The sequence below is a fragment of the Odocoileus virginianus genome, chromosome 24 (assembly GCF_023699985.2).
Source record: "Odocoileus virginianus isolate 20LAN1187 ecotype Illinois chromosome 24, Ovbor_1.2, whole genome shotgun sequence".
Classification (NCBI taxonomy): Eukaryota; Metazoa; Chordata; class Mammalia; order Artiodactyla; family Cervidae; genus Odocoileus; species Odocoileus virginianus.
In genome coordinates this window covers 10,396,195-10,416,010 of record NC_069697.1, presented here as the reverse complement: position 1 = coordinate 10,416,010, position 19,816 = coordinate 10,396,195, and the positions used below count along the sequence as shown (strand labels likewise).

At 37.5% G+C, this 19,816-nt stretch overlaps 1 protein-coding gene across 17 annotated transcripts in view; it reads left to right on the top strand.

Moving 5' to 3' along the window:
- The first annotated feature begins 15,220 nt into the window (after nt 1-15,220).
- The window catches only part of PPFIA2 (PTPRF interacting protein alpha 2), a 500,106-nt gene continuing 495,510 nt past the window's right edge, over nt 15,221-19,816 (top strand). For 6 of the 17 annotated variants that reach the window (XM_070454272.1, XM_070454269.1, XM_070454268.1 and 3 more), the window contains exon 1: nt 15,933-16,233. The gene's annotated coding sequence lies outside the window, so the exon portion shown is untranslated. Of the gene's footprint in view, nt 15,315-15,932; nt 16,234-19,816 lie in introns of those variants that run through there. The other 11 variants (XM_070454278.1, XM_020890237.2, XM_020890223.2 and 8 more) reach the window with 4 other exon arrangements.

The following is a 19,816-nucleotide window of genomic DNA, read 5'->3' as shown; positions in this document are numbered from 1 at the left end:
ACCATGTTCACATGTTTATCAATCACTCTGCATGATAGTATGATTTTTTCTTCTACTTTTAAAATATTTCATAGAGAGATCAAGTAGGAGATTTGTAAGTTGCCCTAAAATCTACACAATATTCAGAAATTTCATTGTAAATTTAATTGTAATTATCACAGAAAGGTATAGATGATATCTACTTTTGACATTTTGCTACACTCAATCGATAATGAATTTTAAAAAATGCATCAGATGCTCTCACTAAGGCAGAATCTGCTTTACAGATATATTCAGTTAATCTCAACAACTCTCAGTGTCAAATTTAAGAATACTGTTAATAATTTTTGTGACTTTAATAACTTTAAAGTGAAATGAAAAATCAGTCTAAAAGTTTACATCTTAGGTCTTAACTGCAGGTAATTTTTAGATGTCACAGTATCCTCAATGTTACAGCAAATATCTTAATATAGAATTCTATATTATAAAGAAAGAGAGGTTTAAAGGAAGGTATATTAAGATTTATTCCTGATAATTAATACATTAATATTTATAGAGCAAAAAAATTTTTGTTTTCTTTGACTTTTTTTTGAGTTATTTAATTCAAACACAAATCCAGTTCAACAGAAATTAATTAAAGGAGAATATATTCTTCACTATATCTTTAAAACTGACTGCCCTCAGATTCTGAAGGGTTTTAAACAACACTAGTGTAATTTTGTGCTTTTTAAAATTTTCAAATATTATTCCAAATTTGTCAATTTTATTATAACCTGGAAGTATCATAATAGTCATAAACTTTTGGACTCTGTGGGAGAAGGCGAGGGTGGGATGTTTCAAGAGAACAGCATCGAAACATATATATTATCTAGGGTGAAACAGATCACCAGCCCAGGTTGGATGCATGAGACAAGTGCTCGGGCCTGGTGCACTGGGAAGACCCAGAGGGATCCGGTGGAGAGGGAGGTGGGAGGGGGGACCGGAATGGGGAATACATGTAAATCCATGGCTAATTCATTTCAATGTATGACAAAAACCACTGCAATGTTGTAAAGTAATTAGCCTCCAACTAATAAAAATAAATGAAAAAAAAATCACATATGATAATAAACAAATGCAATGAAGAAATAAAGAACAGTTTTGTAAAGAAGTTCATTTTGCATTTAAGCTTTTCTGTAACTTAATAGGAATATAGAAGTGAAATGCTTTTTTAAATGCAGTTGACTTACAATATTATAATAGTTTCACTTGAATAACATAGTAATTCAATATATATTACACTCCATGTGAAGTTATAAAATACTGACTATAATCCCTGTGCTTCCTATTACACTCTTCTTTCTTATTTATTTTATTCACAGTAGTTTATGTCTCTTAATCCCCTAGCCCTATCTTCCCCTCTCTGCTTTGCTCCCTCCAAAGCTAACTACTTTCTGTTCTCTGTGTCTGAGTCTGTTTCTGTATAGTTGTATTCTATTTATTTTCACAGTCTACATATAAGTGAAAACATATATTATTTGTCTTTCTTTGTCTGACTTATTTCACTGATCATAATACTCTCCAGGCTCATCCATGTTGCTGCAAATGGCGAAACTTCATTCTTTTTTATGACTGAGGAGTGTTTCATTGTGTGTGTGTGTGTGCATGCATATATCTTGCTTCTTCCTTACCCATTCATCTATGAGGGATACTCTCAGTGTCAACTGAGGGACACTTCAGTTGCTTCTGTATCTTGGTTATTATAAATAATGCTGCAATAAGCACTGGGATTCATATATCTTTTTGAATTAGTGTTTTGGTTTTCTTCAGATGTAAACCCAAGAGAAGAGTTGCTGGATTATCTGGTAGCTCTATTTTTAATTCTTTGAGGAAGTTCCACGATGTTTTTCACTATGGGTGCAACAATTTACATTCGCATCAACAGTTCACTTTTCTCCATATCCTTTCCAACACTTGTTATTTGCTGCATTTTTGATGATAGCCATTGAAACAGATGTGAAGGGATATCTTGTGGCTTTGATTTTCATTTCCCTGGTGATTAGTGATGTTGAACATCATTCCATGAGCCTACTGCCCATCTGTCTTCTTTAGAAAAATGCCTGTTCAGGTCTTCTGCATTTTAAAAGTAAGATACTTGTTACACGTTTCTAGGGTAAAAAAAATTTTTTTTCTCTCTCTCTCTCTACACACACACACACAGACTGTGGGTCTATGGTTTGAAAAGTACCATACAATAATTAATATTTATAACTATAAATTGATATTTATAATGATATTTATAACTGAGTCCCATACTACTGATGAATCATCTGATGACAAGATATGTAATAAACATTTTGTGATGAATGAATATTAGAATGCAAACTCCATGAGCACAAGTGTGTTTTGTCTTGTTTTGCTTATTCATTGCTATATTCTCAGCATCTGTAACATTGTCTGGAATATCACAGACACTTAATAAAGCATACACAGGATGAAAGAAATGAAACTTATAAATACAAGGTAATAACAGGGAAAATTATCTAAGCATAAAAATGTATTTTGGGCTACTTGGATTAACACTGCCCTCCAATCCCTATCTTCTTAATTCTCAACCAAGTATCAAGTAACACCTTGGATTTCTAATTCTCTCGTTCTTCCTCTCCTATATTTACTTTCATATAAAATTAACATAATGTCAAAAGATCTTTACACCAAATGTCTTTTGGTTCTTTCATCACTAAAGCTTTAGGGTCATCTATTTGAATAAGTTAATAGTCTCATGTCTGATAATTTAGGTGTCTTACTCTGTACACAGGTCATTCTCTCAGTCAGATGATCTTTCTCATTATTTAACCCTTTTCTCTGCTTCTCTCATGCCCCAAATAAATTCTGTATATTTGTTCAAACTATGTACTCATACTTTCCCTTACATTTCCTACTGCAATTCATAAGGAACAGTTAAAACCAAATTCCTATTTACTTGAGATATTACTAGTTTTATTTGCATAGATTTTTATTGGCTTATAATTTTGCTTTTTCATGCTTAAGTCCCTTGTGATTTTGTCTTATTTCTCCCTTAAGGGGCCAAGGACTGAGGCACCCCAGTTTTCTCTTCACATCATTCATATATATATGTCATAAGTAATATAATGACATCATTCAATATATACCTGCTCTGTGAAAAAGTCTTGATGTAGTCCTTCCTTTTCATTACTTATGTAGAATGGAAAGGGGAAAATACCTGAAAATGGCAACAATATCCAAATAATAGCAATGTGAAACATTAGAAAAGGTATAGCTTTGAAGAGTACATTTATGTACTAGTTAGGCTGAAGGAATAGCAACTATTTTGGATGTATGACAGAGGGGGGAAAAGGCACAGGAAATTGTGATGATTTTTCACATTTCTATTAGGTCTTGACATAGCCACTTCTGCTCATATTCCATGAACAGAAACAGGTAACATGACAAGGTCTATGTCAGTACGGAAGGGATACATACTCCTTCCACAAAGGGCAGTAAAATGATCATTGTAACAAGTAGTGATTTATAATCTTCTTCAGGGAATACTGTAAATAATAGCGAACAGTAATAAAATACACCACAATATGTTTTACAGTAAAGTAACAAGATTTATTTTCCTGTCCCAAACAAACAAACAAAAAAAGCCTCAATAATATATTGTCATCATATATAACCTCAAGTCTATGCAAGTTATAAAGATTATACAAATAATGTATAAAACTAATGGGTATTTATTTAAATAATATACTATATACAACTCTGCTTGGGCTTCCCAAGTGGTGCTAGTGATAAAGAACCCACTTGCCAATGCAGGAAACACAAGAGACGCAGGTTCCATCCTGGGTTGGAAAGATTTCCTGGTGGAGGGCTTGGCAAGCCACTCCAGTATTGTTGCCTGGAGAAACCCATGGACAGAGGGGCCTGATGGCTATGGTCCATAAGGTCGCAAAGAGTCTCAGACATGACTGAAGTGACTTAGCATGCATGCACACAAATATAGCTCTGGTTATTAATATTTTAAAATTAGTATTAATACTAATATTAAAATGACAGTTGGACTATAAAGAAAGCTGAGCACCGAAGAATTGATGCTTTTGAACTGTGATGTTGGAGAAGACTCTTAAGAGTCCCTTGGACTGCAAGGAGATCCAACCAGTCCATCCTAAAGGAGATCAGTCCTGAATATTCATTGGAAGGACTGATGCTGAAGCTGAAACTCCAACACTTTGGCCACCTGATGCAAAGAACTAACTCATCTGAAAAGACCCAACTCATCTGAAAAGACCCTGATACTGGGAAAGATTGAAGGTGGGAAGAGAAGGGGGCAATAGAGGATGAGATGGTTGGATGGCATCACTGATTTGATGGATATAAGTTTGAGCAAGCTCATAAAGTTGGTGATGGACAGGGAAGCCTGGAGTGCTGCAGTCCATGGGGTCGCAAAGAGTCAGACATGACTGAATGACTGAACTGAACTGAACTAATATTTTGTTCTCTGATTGCCTCAAGAATCTCATACTATAAATATTCACCTCAAATAAATGAACTTATGCATATACCCTGGTGGCTCAGAGGGTAAAGAATCTGTTGTATTGCAGGAGACCTGGGTTTGATCCCTAAGTTGGGAAGATTCCCTGGAGAAGGGAATGATTACCCACTTCAGTATTCTTGCCTGGAGAATTCCATGGACAGAGGAGTCTCATAGGCTGTCGTCCCTGGGGTCACAAAGAGTCAGACATGATTGAGCAACTTTCACTTTCATGCATATACATGCAAATTTTGGATACAATTTTGAGATTCTGGAATTTTCTAATGCCCAATTAATCACCACCTAGAGCTCTATTGACTCCCAAGACAAGAACTTTTTATAGTATCTTTTCAGCTTCCTTACATCTTTTTCATACCATTAGTAGCTACATTTCTTGGATGGCCACTATCTCAACCTGTAATCTTCTTAAGTCATTGTGATTTTTTTCCTGCAATTTCACTTCAGTAAAACGTCCCTTGTTAAATGTTCTAGTAATGTCTATTGCTAAATCTACAGAACATTTTCCAGTTTTTACCTTACTTGATTTCTCAGTCCTATCTGACATTGGCCATCACTCAGCCCTTCCCTTCAAATGTTTGTTCTCTTCCCCTGGTATCCATGATGTCTGTGTGTGTGTGTGTGTGCGCGCGCATGCACTTATTATTCAGTCGTGTACAGCTCTTCACGACCCCAGGGACTGCAGCCAGCCAGGCTCCTCTGTTCATGGTATTCTCTAGGCAAGAATACCGGAGTGCTATTCCCTTCTCCAGGGTATCTTCCTGACCCAAGGATTTAACCTGGGTCTCCTGAATTGCAGGCAGATTCTTTACCACTGAGCCATAACGGAAGCACCATCTGTGACATATACTCACCTAATTTCCTCCCTTGTCTCTGCCTAAATTGTTAGAATTATTTCTTAAATGTTCATACTTATTTAGGTTCCATGACTCTACCCTCATCTTGTCTGGTTCTATACACTCTTCATTGTCAATATTGTTCACTTTCATTGTTTCAAATGTCACCAATGATTCTCAAACATTTATCATTTTCCCGGGTTTCTCATTTGATAGATTATCATTTTCAGCTCTTTTTTAGTATCTCTAATTGGACCGCTTATGGTCAGATAACAAAATTCAACATGATCAAAAGTGAATTTACTCTGTTTTCACTGAAAATATTCCTGCCTCTTTCATACCCCCTTGAAGGATGATTCAAACTTCATATCTTAACTATAGTTTGTTTTGCTCCCAATTGTTACCCTTTTCCTTCCAAAATGTGCTCTAACTTTTCTTGATGTAAAACTTTACTATACTTTGCATTCCCCTCAATACATTTTAAGCTCTTTAATAAGATTTACATGTTCTTTCACACATGGTCTCTGCTTAGATTTCCATTCACTTGTCAGTCTAAGCCTCTCTTATCTCTACACACAGCCAAATTGGCACTTTCCCCTGTTTCCTATGCAATCTATAGATTATCTGCCTCTGCTTACTTGCCCTTGCTGTTACATTTTCACACTATTCATTCACAGATTTATTTAGAAAGCACTTCTCATACTGGTCTTCCACCATTAGATTAGATGGTTACTTACTATGCTTCTATATCACTTCCATTATATCTAGTCATATTGCGTGACTCCTGACACCCTACACAGCCAGTTCCAAGATGATGCATGGACACCTAAAATTATGAATAAAACCTTTATTTACAAATGTATAATACTATAACATAAGTTTCAGTACCAAAGACCCATTTGACAACTTCAAAACTCTAAAATTCATGCGGAAAGTAAAGGCAAAGAAAACACTGATGTATAGAGCAACAATTATTTATTAACCATGGTGAAATGATTACTAAAATAAACTTAATTACACAATATGCCCATTTGCATAATTTCAAGATTACTCAAAAGGATCCTAATGACACTTTAACACCAGCTTGCCGGAGTCCACTTTATGGTTTCCCTATATAAATCAAAGTTGGACCCAGTTACAGTTTGGCATGTTTGATGATAGTTGTCTTCCACAACATATGTATCTGTGAGATGATTTTGCATTCTGTGACTGAATGAGATTTCAGAGAACATCCAGGAGGATGGCACTTGGTTAGTATCCAGGATTTTTGTTGTTGCTGTTATTGCTGCTTTCAGTTTGTTTGTTGTTGCGAACCTAATCCAGAGAGTTAACATTGGAAAAATAGAAAGATCCCCAAATTTCCCTTCCCACTTCCCAAGACAAAGTGTCATATGAGACATCACCCTGAGGGAATGGTAGCCTCCAAGTACATTACCAGCAAATGTATCAGAGGTCACAGAGTAGAAAAGCTCACAAAACAAAAATACTCAAAATCATTCATTTTATCAAGTCTATTAAAAACACACCAAAGCAAGGAAAAAGAGATAAGATATGTTAACCCACATAGGATAAGGTGCACTGGGAAAGGACCACACTATTTAAATGCTGGGTAATCTATGCTCAAATGTCCTCTTCCTTCTGCCGTATCAACTGCACTGACTGAGGATGTGGTTATAAAGGCCAGAGATAAAGTCTGAGCTGGTGGCGAAATGCCAAAAGGTGCTCTGGGTAAATGACACACACATGTCCTACTAGAGAGGTGCAGGGATGAATACACCTGGCCAATAGCTCTAGCTCTCCAATTAGCCTAATGAACAGCTATGGATTTTATACGGTTACTTGAGCAGAAGACAAATAGGGCCACAACTGAAGTCACCAATGGGTGGCCAAATAAAGACTTCATGAAAGATAATTCTCATGTGTATCTTGTGTATTTATATCTTTCTAAAACCTACATTTCTGTTCACTCTGTAAATCTTTAAACTATATAAAAAATGAGGATTACCCATATCAGTTATTTTCATCATTTAAGCTTGCACATGTCCTGAAGTAGTGTGCATTAGGGTAAAGCTCATTTTCACATTGGTGATTATTATTTTCCAATGATTTCTCATCCAAAGAACAGCAGTGATCACTGATCTCAACTTCATGCAGTTTATTTGTGCTGTCAATTGACTGAAAGAAATAATTGGATTAGTATCAGTGATACCAATGATAAAAGTAGGTAGGTAATTATGAATAAGTCTGAGTCAAGTTCTGGAATATTTATATTTAATAGGAGGCATCAAAAAGTAGACATCAAAATTGAACCAGTGTCTGCTTAGTTTCTTTAGGTACTTGAGCTAGAAAATCCAGGAATTAGTGTTACTACATGCATCTGTAAGAATGGGGTTATATCAGAACTCTCAGCATAAAATTCCATGATTCTACAATTCTAAAGCAAGGCTCCCCCCAAAAAAATAAAGCAATTCTCCCTGAATTGGAGTAGCAGCAAAAATTAAAATCTTTATTATGGAACTTTATGTTAGAATAAATTTCCTCTCTAGATAATAAAATAACTACTGAATGCATTTAGAATGCTTCTTTTAATATTTTCCCTCACAGTAGTCTAAAGAGTACCGTAAGATAATTGTTTTCCCATGAAATGTTATTTTTTCCTTAAACAGGAGAAAAGGTTATTTCATAAGGCATCACTATTCTAATTTATTTGTTTTCAGTGCCCTTATATTGCTCTTCGATTTGATGTTACATAGTATTGAATAATACAAAATAAAGTTCTCTGAAACTTGCCTTCTCTTATATTTTGACTTCAAAAAATAACAGTTTTTGCTCTTCTACAACACTAAGATTCCTTAGTTATAAATTGAAATCCCTGCGACTATTTGTCAAATTGCTATATATTGTAATAATCTCATATAAATGCATAGATAAAAGCTGATTAATGTAGCCTCGCAAAAAATGTATCTTGTGAGAATTGATGCTCATACATTTGTGTGGAAGCACAAGAGTCAGCAACTATGTTTTTAAATAACTTTCATATTCTTCAGTTTGCTATTTTAGACAGGTTAAAAAGAAAAATTTGTAGGATAAACACATGATACATGAAACCTCTATAATAAACAATGTTAACTGTGAGCGAATTGGGTACTGACTGTTATGACCATTGATTCCAATTAATTGCATTTTTTTAATGTACAAATAACAGAAAGTTTAAACATAACATATTGCTTACATACTTTTTATTTCCACTGTCACCTTCACAAACACTATGTGAGAGAAACTGGCTAAGTTTTTACCAAAAGCCTCTTTATTCTTTTTCCAGCCTGAAGGATAGACTGTCTTCCCAGGCTCTCTTGTAATTGAATGCTGCCGTGTGAGTTTTTCTTACCAGGGGCAAATGAAAAAAGTATGTGTCACTTCTAGACGAAGGGCTTTAGAAATGGGGTGCTTATTTCTTCCATCTTTTGAACCATGTAGGTTCAAAACCCAAAGAAATGGTAGAGATCAGACAAGAACCCTAAATTATTGTATGGATGAGAGTAGCCCACTGACCAATTCTTACCTTGGAATATTGAAAAAGTAAAAAATAAAGTTCACTTGAGTTTGTGACTCATTATTTATTTGGGATTATTTTATTGCTTGCTCTAATTAATACAGCATAATAATATTATGTGGTCTTACTGCCTAATGGAAATAAATTCATGTTCCCACAAAACTATAGATAGGTAAAGTGTATGGTAGGAGTTATTTATATTATCAACCTAAGCCATGTAAAATTTTAAATTCAACAGTAAGCATAATGTCAGTAAGCATAATAAGAAAATGCAATTTAATTTTTTCAATAATGTTAGCATTTATAAAATGAATAATTTTCTAACAGTTAATACAGTGTTGTGAATATAGGCAAACTATTTTCATAAATGGTAAACTCTATAGCTGAAATGATGTGACACTGAAATTAAAATGCTTACTACAACTGTAAATATTTGCTTTATTTTGCATCAAAATTATATTTGCATTTAAAAGACAACTTACAGCAACTTACTCAATTTTTGCTACAGTCATGGCCATACTTAATTGGTCATTTTATTTGGGGCCTGATCTTAGTACACTTTATCGTGGCATACAAAAACATCATTGTTCTAAATAGAACAGGTGCTCATTATTTTATTTTTATGCTATTATGTTACTAATACACCATGTGATATTTAGAATATCCAAAGAGATGGAAGGGCTGGCCACCATAGCAAACATGAGAATAGCTGTATGACAGGCTCCCTTTTAAAGAAAATAGACAAAAAAATGGTATTTGAAATAAAATACGCAGAATAAGAATTAATAAGTGTGGTTAGTGACATTGTATGCCTCTATGAATTATTTTTTTTCATTCAAGGTAGGCACTAAAATTAATGAAAGAGGTGGGTTCCACTACTTCTGCCTAAATGTAATTAACTTCTTAGAGGATAAGCATATTTTATCTTAACAATTGTTCCTTGGCTTTCAAAAACCAGTAGAAGTAGAAGATAACCTCAGAATAATAATGAGTTTTATATTTGTTTAGGAGATTTTTTGCCTTAAGTATAAAATATCAGTTGTTTTCTTGTTCTGTAAGCATACTGTTCCCAAATTTCTTCAGATTTACTTATTTAGTGTTCTCAAAGTGGGATTCCTGACCAAGCAGTGTTCTATTACCTGGGAACTCAGTAGAAATGCAAACTCTCCGGCCATACCGCAGGTTTGTGGCTGTTGTTCAGTTGCTCAGTTGTGTTGGACTCTGCGATCCCATGGACTACAGCACGTCAGGATTCCATCTTTCATCATCTCCTGGAGTTTGCTCAAACTCATGTCCATGGAGTCAATGATACTATCCAACTCTCGCATCCTCTGTTGCCCCCTTCTCCTCCTGCTCTCAATCTTTCCCAGCATCAGGGTCTTTTCCAGTGAGTTGGCTTTTCGTATCAGGGGGCTGAAGTTTTGGGGCTTCAGCTTTAGTATCAGTGCTTCCAATGAATATTCAGGGTTGATTTCCTTTAGGACTGACTGGTTTGATATGCCTGCTGTCCAAGGGACTCCAACACCACGGTTCAAAAGCATTAATTCTTTGGTGCTCTTCCTTCTTTATGGTCCAGCTCTCACATCTATACATGACTACTGGAAAAACCATTGCTTTGACTATAGGAACCTTTGTTGGCAAAGGTTTAAAATATGCTGTCTAGGTTTGTCAGAGCTTTACTTTTAAGGATTAAGTGGCTTTTAATTTCATGAGTGAAGTCACCATCCTCAGTGATTTTGGAGCCCCAAAAAATAAAGTCTCACACAGTTTCCATTGTTTCCTCATCTATTTGCCATGAAGTGGTGGGACTGGATGCCATGATCTTCATTTTTGAGTGTTGAGTTTTAAGCCAGCTTTTTCACTCTCCTCTTTTATCTTCATCAAAATGCTTTTTAGTTCCTCCTCACTATCTACCATTAGGGTGATCTGATTTGCATTTCTGAGGTTATTTATATTTCTCTGAGCAATCTTGATTCCAGCTTGTGATTCACCTAGTTTGGTACATCCCATAATGTACCCTGCATATAAGTTAAATAAGTAAGGGTGACAATATACAGCCTTGACATATTCCTTTCCCAATTTGGAACAAGTCAGTTGTTCCATGTCCAGTTCTAACTGTTGCTTCTTGATCTGCATACAGATTTCTCAGGAGGCAGGTAAGGTGGTCTGGTATTCCCATCTCTTTCAGAATTTTTCACAGTTTATTGTGATCCATACAGTCAAAGGCTTTAGGGTAGTCACTGAGGCAGAATTAGATGTTTTTCTGGAACTCTCTTGCTTTTTCTATGATCCATGGATGTTGGCAGTTTGATTTCTCATTCCTTTGGCTTTTCTAAATCTAGCTTGTACATCTGGAAGTTATTGGTTCACATACTATTGAAGCCTAGCTTAAAAGACTTTGAGCATTAGCTTCCTGGCAAGTGAAATGAGCTAAATTGTACAGTTGTTGAAATGTTCTTCAGCATTGCCCTTCTTTGGGACTAGATTGAAAACTGACCTTTTCCGGTCCTGTGGCTATTGCTGAATTTTCCAAATTTGCTGACATAAGGAATGCAGCACTTTAACAGCATCATCTTTTAGGACCTGAAATAACTCAGCTGGAATTCCATCACCTCCTTTGTTTGTAGTAATTCTTCCTAAGGCCGACTTAACCTCACACTCCAGGATGTTTGGCTCTAGGTGAATGATCACACCATCACGGTTATCTGGGTCATTAACACCTTTTTGGTATAGTTCTTCTGTGTATTCTTTCTACTTTTTCTTAATCTCTTTTGCTTCTGTTAAGTCCTTACTGTTTCTGTCTTTTATTATGCCCATCTTTGCATGAAATATTTCCTTGGTATATCTAATTTTCTTTATGAGATCTCTAGTCTTTCCCATTCTATTGTTTTCTTCTATCTCTTTGCATTCTTCACTTAAGAAGTCTTTCTTATCTTGCCTTGCAATTCTCTGGGACTCTGCATTTAGTTGGCTTTATCTTTCCCTTTCTTCTTTGCCTTTCATTTCTTTTCTCAGCTATTTGTAAGGCCTCCTCAGACAACCACTTTGCCTTCTTGCATTTTTTTCCCCCTTGGGGATGGTTTTGGTTACCACCTCCTATACAATGGTATGAACCTCTGTCCATAGTTCTTAAGGCACTCTGTCTATCAGATCTAATCTCTTGAATCTATTTGTCACTTCCACTGTATAATCATAAGGGATTTGATTTAGGTCATACCTGAATGGCCTAGTAGTTTTCCCTAGTTTCTTTATGTCTGAATTTCACAATAAGGATCTCATCATGATCTGACCTACAGTCAGTTCCAGTCTTGTTTTTGCTGACTCTATGGAGCTTCTCCATCTTTGGCTACAAAGAATATAATCAATCTGACGTTGGTATCGACCATCTGGTGATGTCCATGTGTAGAGCTCTCTCTTGAGTTGTTGAAAGAGGGTTTTTGTTATGACCAGTGCATTCTCTTGGCAAAAATCTGTTAGCCTTTGCCCTGCTTCATTTTGTACTCCAATACCAACCTTGCCTGTTAATACAAGTATCTCTTTACTTTCTACTTTTGCACTCCAATTCTCTATGATGAAAAGGACATCTCTTTTGGTGTTAGTTCTAGAAGATCTTGTAGGTCTTCACAGAACCAGTCAAATTCAGTTTCATTTGCCTATTTATCCACAGACTTGGATTACTGTGATGCTGAATGGATTGCCTTGGAAATGAACTGAGATCATTTTGTCATTTTAGACTTCACCCAAGTACTGTATTTCAGACTCTTTTGTTGACTATGAGGGCTACTCCATTTCTTCTAAGGGATTCTTCCCCAGAGTAGTAGATACAATGGTCATCTGAATTAAATTTGCCCATTCCTGTCCATTTTGGTTCACTGATTCTTAAAATGTTGATGTTCACTCTTGCCATCTCCTGTTTGACCACTTCCAGTGTACCTTGGTTCATGAACCTAACATTCCAGGTTCTTATGCAATATTTTTCTTTACAACAGACTTTACTTTCAGACTTTACTCACACCACCAGACACATCTACAACTGGGCCTGTTTCTACTTTGGCTTAGCCTCTTCATTCTTTCTGAAACTATTTCTGTGTTCTTCCCCAGTAGCATTTTGGACACATCTGAACCTTTAGGGATGGGGCCCCCAAATCTGTTCTGTAACCATCCCTCTAGAGATTCTCTTGTATGCTAAACTTGAGATCCACTAGATTAAAACTAGTGTAGGGTTGACTATATCACCTAAATGTTATTTGCACTCTTACTACACAAGCGTTTTAAGGGTGAGAATGTGAGAACATACAGTTTCTAAGCTGAGAATGACCATAAAGACAATTTATTCTCTGTAAAATATTCTTTACTATATGTTTCCTGCCATCCATTATCAAATTGTTCTCTTTTGTGCTATCAACTCTTAGTTGGCCTTCAACTCTGTTGTGTCAACTATATGTGGGCATTATATTTAGAATTAATATTTGTACTTCTTAAATGAATAGGAATTAGACAAATCAAGACTTTTCTTGGAAATACTATTAATAACAACTTTGTGGCTATATTTGGCAAATGTTGATTACCAAAGAAATTATAAGGAAGGAAGAAATTCTTGTACAAAGAGACGTTTCAACTGTCTCTAAAAATAAGAACGTTTCTGAGGTATAAAGAACATTTTATATCTTCTGGGGGAATTCCAGATAGTGAAAATTATGAGTACTGATATATGATCAGTATGAGAAATCTGTTATTAAATTAGATCTATCTGAAAATGGGCTGGGCTGCTTTGTGACTTAATGAGTTTTCCTGTGGTTAAGAATATTTAAGTCAACATCAAATGGTAGGTTGATTGGGTGATCGAGATCCTTGCTACCCAAAGTATAGTTTCATCTGGGAGTTGTTACTGGTGCAGAATCTCAGGGTCCACCCCAGTCCAAGTGAGTCAGAATCTACAATAGAACAAGATCCATGGGTGATCTATGGGGCTTCTGGGGTGGCTCAGTGGTAAAGAATCCGCATACCAATGCAAGAGAAATGGGTTCAATTCCTGGGTTGTAGAAGATCCCCTGGAGAAGGAAATGACAGCCATTATACTTGCCTGGGAAATCCCATGCACAGAGGAGCATGGCCTGCTACAGTCCGTGGGGTCCCAAAAGAGCTGGACATGACTTGGTGACCTAAACAACAGCAATAAGTACGCTGTGTTTGAGAAACAGTGCTCCAGTTGACATCTAATGACTCCTTACATTACTCTAATACTTAATTCTAATAGGATTATGTTGTGATGCAGAATTTGAGTAACTGGCTAGAAGAGAAGGGGGTAAATATGTGAGCTTGAGCTCACCTTCTACTGTGAGGTCATCAACTCAATTAAATGCTACCCCTAACATAAAATGGTATGTTTCTTGAATACTGTACCTAATGTAAGTGAGCTGTTATTTGAATAGTATTTCTACAGTTAACTTTGGACTATTTGCCTAACACAAAAGTGAAACATATCTTTTGGATTTATTGCACTACATCATAAGAGTATTTGTACTAACTTCCAAATTATACACAATGTTGAACCCTTCTCCCAATTCCTTCCTGCATATCCTCTTCCTTATACTAAAACTAGGATATCTCAATTTCCCTTACTGAAACCTTTCCTTCTTGTTTAGAGCAGGTACCAGTTTTGTCTTCGGCTTCCTCTCTGTCCCTGATGGGTCTGTGAGAATGGACAGCAGGGGCAGAAGAAAGGAGAGTATGTTAAGGGGTGTGCAGGTATGAGAGAGCTGGAAAAGATCCAGGGAGCAGACCGCTCAAAGCTAAACTGTTCTCTGGCAGGGAGTACTTAACACACAATTCTCATCTCCAAAGCTCTGAATGGAAAAGAGCTGGAGAGGTAATGAGAAGTGACAGATGCCGCCACACCCTAGATTGACTCGGGTCTCTACTGCCGCGAGTACCAGGCCCTTGGTCTTGAGAGAAGGAAGCCGCTAAAGAAATGACAAGCACAGAAGGCCAGAGAGCCAGAAGATGCCCAAAGCTGTTCTGTCCCTAGCAGCACGGGCCAACACACGTCTTCCTGTGGAGACCATTGTGCGTGAAGCCCGGGCGAGGAGGAACACACCCGCCTCGTCACACCTGCCCGGCCCCGGCCCCTGCCTTTGCCGGGGGCACTGGGACCAGCGCGAGCCTCAGCAGCTTTGGGGGAGTCGTGTGTATCCGCGAGCGCGTGTACGTGAGGAGGAGAGCAAAGACGTGATTACTTCAGAATTTATTTAAGGGCCGGTGGAAACCACTGCACCAGCTTCCAGGGGAAGCCCTTGTTTCAGAGGAAGAGGAGGTGGCGCTGCCAAGGAGGAGGAAGGGGGTGGAGGCGGGGGGAGACGACGGAGGAGGAGGAGCGGCAGCGTCCACAGCACAGGCAAGTAGGAAGATGCTGTAGCATCCGCACTGAGCACAGGCAAGTAGGAAGATGCTGTAGCATCCGCACTGAGCACAGGCAAGTAGGAAGATGCTGTAGCATCCGCCCTGGCGCCCAGCAGGTTGGTTCTCCCGGCCAACCGGTGCCAGCAAAGAGGCTGGGAGGCGAAGCTGGGCGTGGGGGTTCTGACTGCGTGCCCTTCTGGAGAAGCAGCAGCTCTTTTAAGTGAAATAAGGCACCCTTCGCTGGGAAATAGGCTGGGGGCCAGGACGGGCTCTGCCCTGCTTCTCGCATCCCTGCGGACTCGCTTCCCTCTAGCTTTTCAACTCCTGGAGGTAGCCATAAACTCCAGAGGGGCTCCGGGTCGGGGGCTGGTTGGAGGAATTCCCTTCCAGATTCTCCTCACACCTCTTCCCAAAGCTCACGTTTGGGGGTGACACCCTCCAGGTGGCCCGGTCGCGGAGCAGCGCCGCTCGGTTAAGTTTCTGCAAGTCAAACCCAGTCCCCCACTCGCCGACTCCCCGCCCCGGTCTCCAGCTGCCCGCGAGGAGCTGCGGCTGCTCCGGCAAACGGGTCGCTGCTGCTTTAAGAGCCGCCTCCCCCCTCCTCCCTCTGACAATGGTCTGAACCGAGCTCTGCTTCCCAAAGCAAAATTTGTAATATGCCATTTTTCCGATGGACGCTTCTCCTTTTGGCTGCTGACGGAGCCGCGGGAAGATGCCGAGCTGCTGCCGGGCCAGCCAGCCGGGGCACGTTCCGGGAGAACGCCGGGGCACCGAGTGTCTAAGCTGCTTTTCTCCTCCCGTTGCTAGGGAAATGGTCCAGGAGTGCCGGCTGTGAGCCTCCCCTCTCGTCAAGCCTGAGACTGCGGTTGTCATTGCTCAATTGAAGAAGCGGGACCCGAAATTACAGACATTAGGTACAGAGACTGTGTTTGAGTTACACGGTTTCCCACCTGCTTTATTTTTTTCCCCCTTCCCCCTCCCCAGCCCCGGCCCCACCCCGCCCCCAGGGAAGATGAGATGCAAATTCCCTCCTTGTCAATTACTGTTCCTTACCTTTTGCTTTCCACCCCCACCCTCTCCCTTCTCCTATTTCCTCTACCTTGTCTGTCTCCTGTTGGGCAGGATGGACAATTTTGGTGTGGGAATTATGAAGTCAACTTCTTCTGGGTGGTGGGGGGGTGTGGCTGAGAGAGAACTGTCCAGCCAGCCTTATGGGAGTGTGCTGGCCCTCCGGCCAGCTGTAAATGCATTAGGGTAAAGAAAGTGCAAAATGCTGGCATTAAAAATAGAATATTTCCCGAGGACTGGGGACTTCAAAGAGTTAAATAGGACGAGGAATATTCATGTAGTGTAATCAGACAATGGCTAGGCTTTCTTTCACCAAATTATTCCTTGTGGATTAACTGAGGTGGAGATAGGTAGGTTCTAAAGACTAAATCTTTGCAGAAGAAACTGACATATACAGAGAATAATTAGATTTTTGTCTCCAGTAGGATCTAAATCCTAATTATCTGTTTGAATAAAGTGAGTCATTGACAGGAAAAAAAAAAGGTTTTTGTAGCACTGTCATATCTGGACACATACTGTTTGAACAGCATATATTGCTAAGAAACACTCTGGATCTTGAAAGCCCTTGGGTAATGACTCCAGTGGGCATTCAAAAGTTTTATTTTGAAATCAGAGATTTAGAAGACAGTCAAGGTTATGTGCTAAGAATAAGGGAGTTGGTTTTCCTGGTATAAAATTCTTCAAGCTAAATTTCAGCACTGAGATAATTAAAACAGCTATTTTTCTTTTTTAACAAAAAAATAAACAATGTCTCTAACTAGCCCTTGAAACCTTCAGTAATTAAATGACCAGGGCATCATCATCTAGAAGAGTATAACATAATTCATGTTATCAGTTGATTTGGGAAGGGAATGATGAAAAGGCAAATATCAAAGCAAATTGTTAGTATGCTCTCTCTAGTTTTTTAGGAATTATGTCATACAATGAAGTTTTTAATATTGAAAATGATTCTAAAAGTTAAAAGTGGCAATATGAGGATGAAATAGAAGATAACTTGAATGACCATAGCCTTCTGAACTATGCAAGTTACACTGAATACAGATTTTTAATTGCTTTTAACACCTAAAACATGCACTTAATAAGTTATAGTATATTTCAAAGAATCTACAACTTTTTTGTAATTTATACTAGATGTAATATCAGTTTTATTGTAAGAAACTAAGCTAGCTCATGAAAGTTGCCTTGTTTTTTGTAGACAAATGTTTTCCTTCTAATTTTGATGAGAAGACTTTAGGTTTACTCATTCAGGTTGACTGTGAGGGAAAAAAGCATGTACCATGTGTTCATCTTATTTTCTAAGTAACTTTTGCATAGTTGGATTTCTTTTTTTCTTTTCCAATTGGATTTGAAAAGTTTAGAGCACCCTTTAGGCATAGAAGCAGAATGAATCATAAACGTAAAATGTTCTTTTTGCAAAGGTGAATGTTGGCCATTTTATAATAAGAATAAATACTTGAATCTGCAATAGTTCTTTATAATTTTACTATGTGTTCTCAGTCAGGTATCCTATTGGATCTATGGGCTTGTTTTTTAAAAATACCTACATTATTATTCCTACTTTACAGAAAAGAAAGCTGAAGTTTGGAGACATGAAGTGAACTGCTCTGGCTCACATGCCTTGGGAATTGAATTGAATCAAGTTCTTTTGAGTGTAAATTTAATGGACTTTCTAAATCCCTTAGCTGCTTCTCATCATAGCATCTTCCAACTAAGTCAAAGACCAACTTTTATACTGATCAAAGAGCCTAAAGTTTGTAAATGTCTAATGTCTCCTGATGACGATGGTCGTCAGAACTAGAGTAGCATATTGGGAAGAAAGCTGTAGCTGGGGTAATTGCTGCAGTTAAGTTTTTCCTCATAATTTAAAGTATACTTAGAGTAGAGGTGGGCTCAGAGCTTTCCCTCAGGAAGAACACATTTAGAACACAACTTTGAAAATGTCTAACCAACCTTAAACTGAAACCCAGTAAATGTTTTGGCACTGATTGTCACTGTGCTACCATTTCCTTGCCCAGTATTTTGTTTTAACCTTAAATGTCAGAAAGAAACACATTGGCTCTTGATAATGATTTCTCAGAATGACACAGCTGTTCAGTGCTGTGGATTTTATGCATGGCATGTGAAACAACTGCTTTAAATATTCAAATGTATTGGAGCTGTTTATTTGTTTTCCAACTTCTTTTTAATTAAGGTAAAGAAATTTATAACAAAGAGTCTCATTTTTCCCACCTTTGTGAAATTGTTTGAATGAAATTCAGGTGGAGAAAAATAAAAATTATTTCTTTGCAACCATTAAGTGGTTAACAATATTAGCAAATGCATGAGTGTGATTGAGTGTGTACATGTGTGTTTTTAAATATTCATATGTCCTATTTGAATCACTTGTTTTAGTTTAGGGTGAAAAAGAAATTGAACAAGTCAAGTTCTTGCCTTCAGGGAGCCCAGTGTTTTGAATGAGGAGCAGTAATTCAAAGCATTACTTTGAATTTTTCTAAAATTTACCCCTGCCTTAATTCTTCTGTATAGGCTGTCAGTCACAGAATACTTCCTTTTTTTTTTTTGGTTTTGTCAAATGTTTTATTGAGTGTAGACAGAATACTTCCTTTTATCTTTTTAAAAGTTTCTCCTAGTTTTCAGTGGGCCTTGATCAAATAATTCACAGATAATTGAATTTCTCTATTCAATAACTCAATTTATATGAAGAATTACATAAAAAGTAATTAACTATTGAACTGTTAAATCTTGACATTTTATTTGAAAATATCACCAGAAATATTTTCCCCAAGGACAGGATTATGTAGGCAGAAAAATAAATTGACCTTGTATTATAAAACCAAAGAATGCTCCAGGATCAACAGCCAAGCCAGCCTTTCTCCACATCAGACTTTTGCAAAACCAAGCCCTCTAATTAATAGCCCCTGACTTCAGTACAACTGAAACTGAGATGGATTTGATGTTTTCTTAAACATAAGAAAGAAAAGAAAAGAGTAAATAAGATAATTTTTTATTTTTAAAATGCTACACAACAGGTCAATGTTATATCTTAATGTCTGTGTTTTCTATTTTAAATAAATTAATTTTAAAATATTCTGAAGAGTTCATTTATTTTATGACTAGCTGCTTCTGATTAGCAGTTAGGATGTAAACTTTCTACATTAACTAATGTAATTTATGGCATCTGTTTTGTGGAATATTTGAAAGAGTGTTAGTCTGTATTGTTTGGACGGAAAGCAGACAAAGTAATTTGCAGGAAACAAAAGATAAGTATAATTAGTAGTATAATGACCTAAACAAATTTATTCATTTCAGTCTATATCCTAAAGCATGTGTCTAATTTAGTCAGCATAACTTATCTACTCTGTGTAGAAAACTGTAGGAATTCAGGAAGAGGGCTTGTAACAATAAAATGGGAGTTGTAAAGTCAAGAAG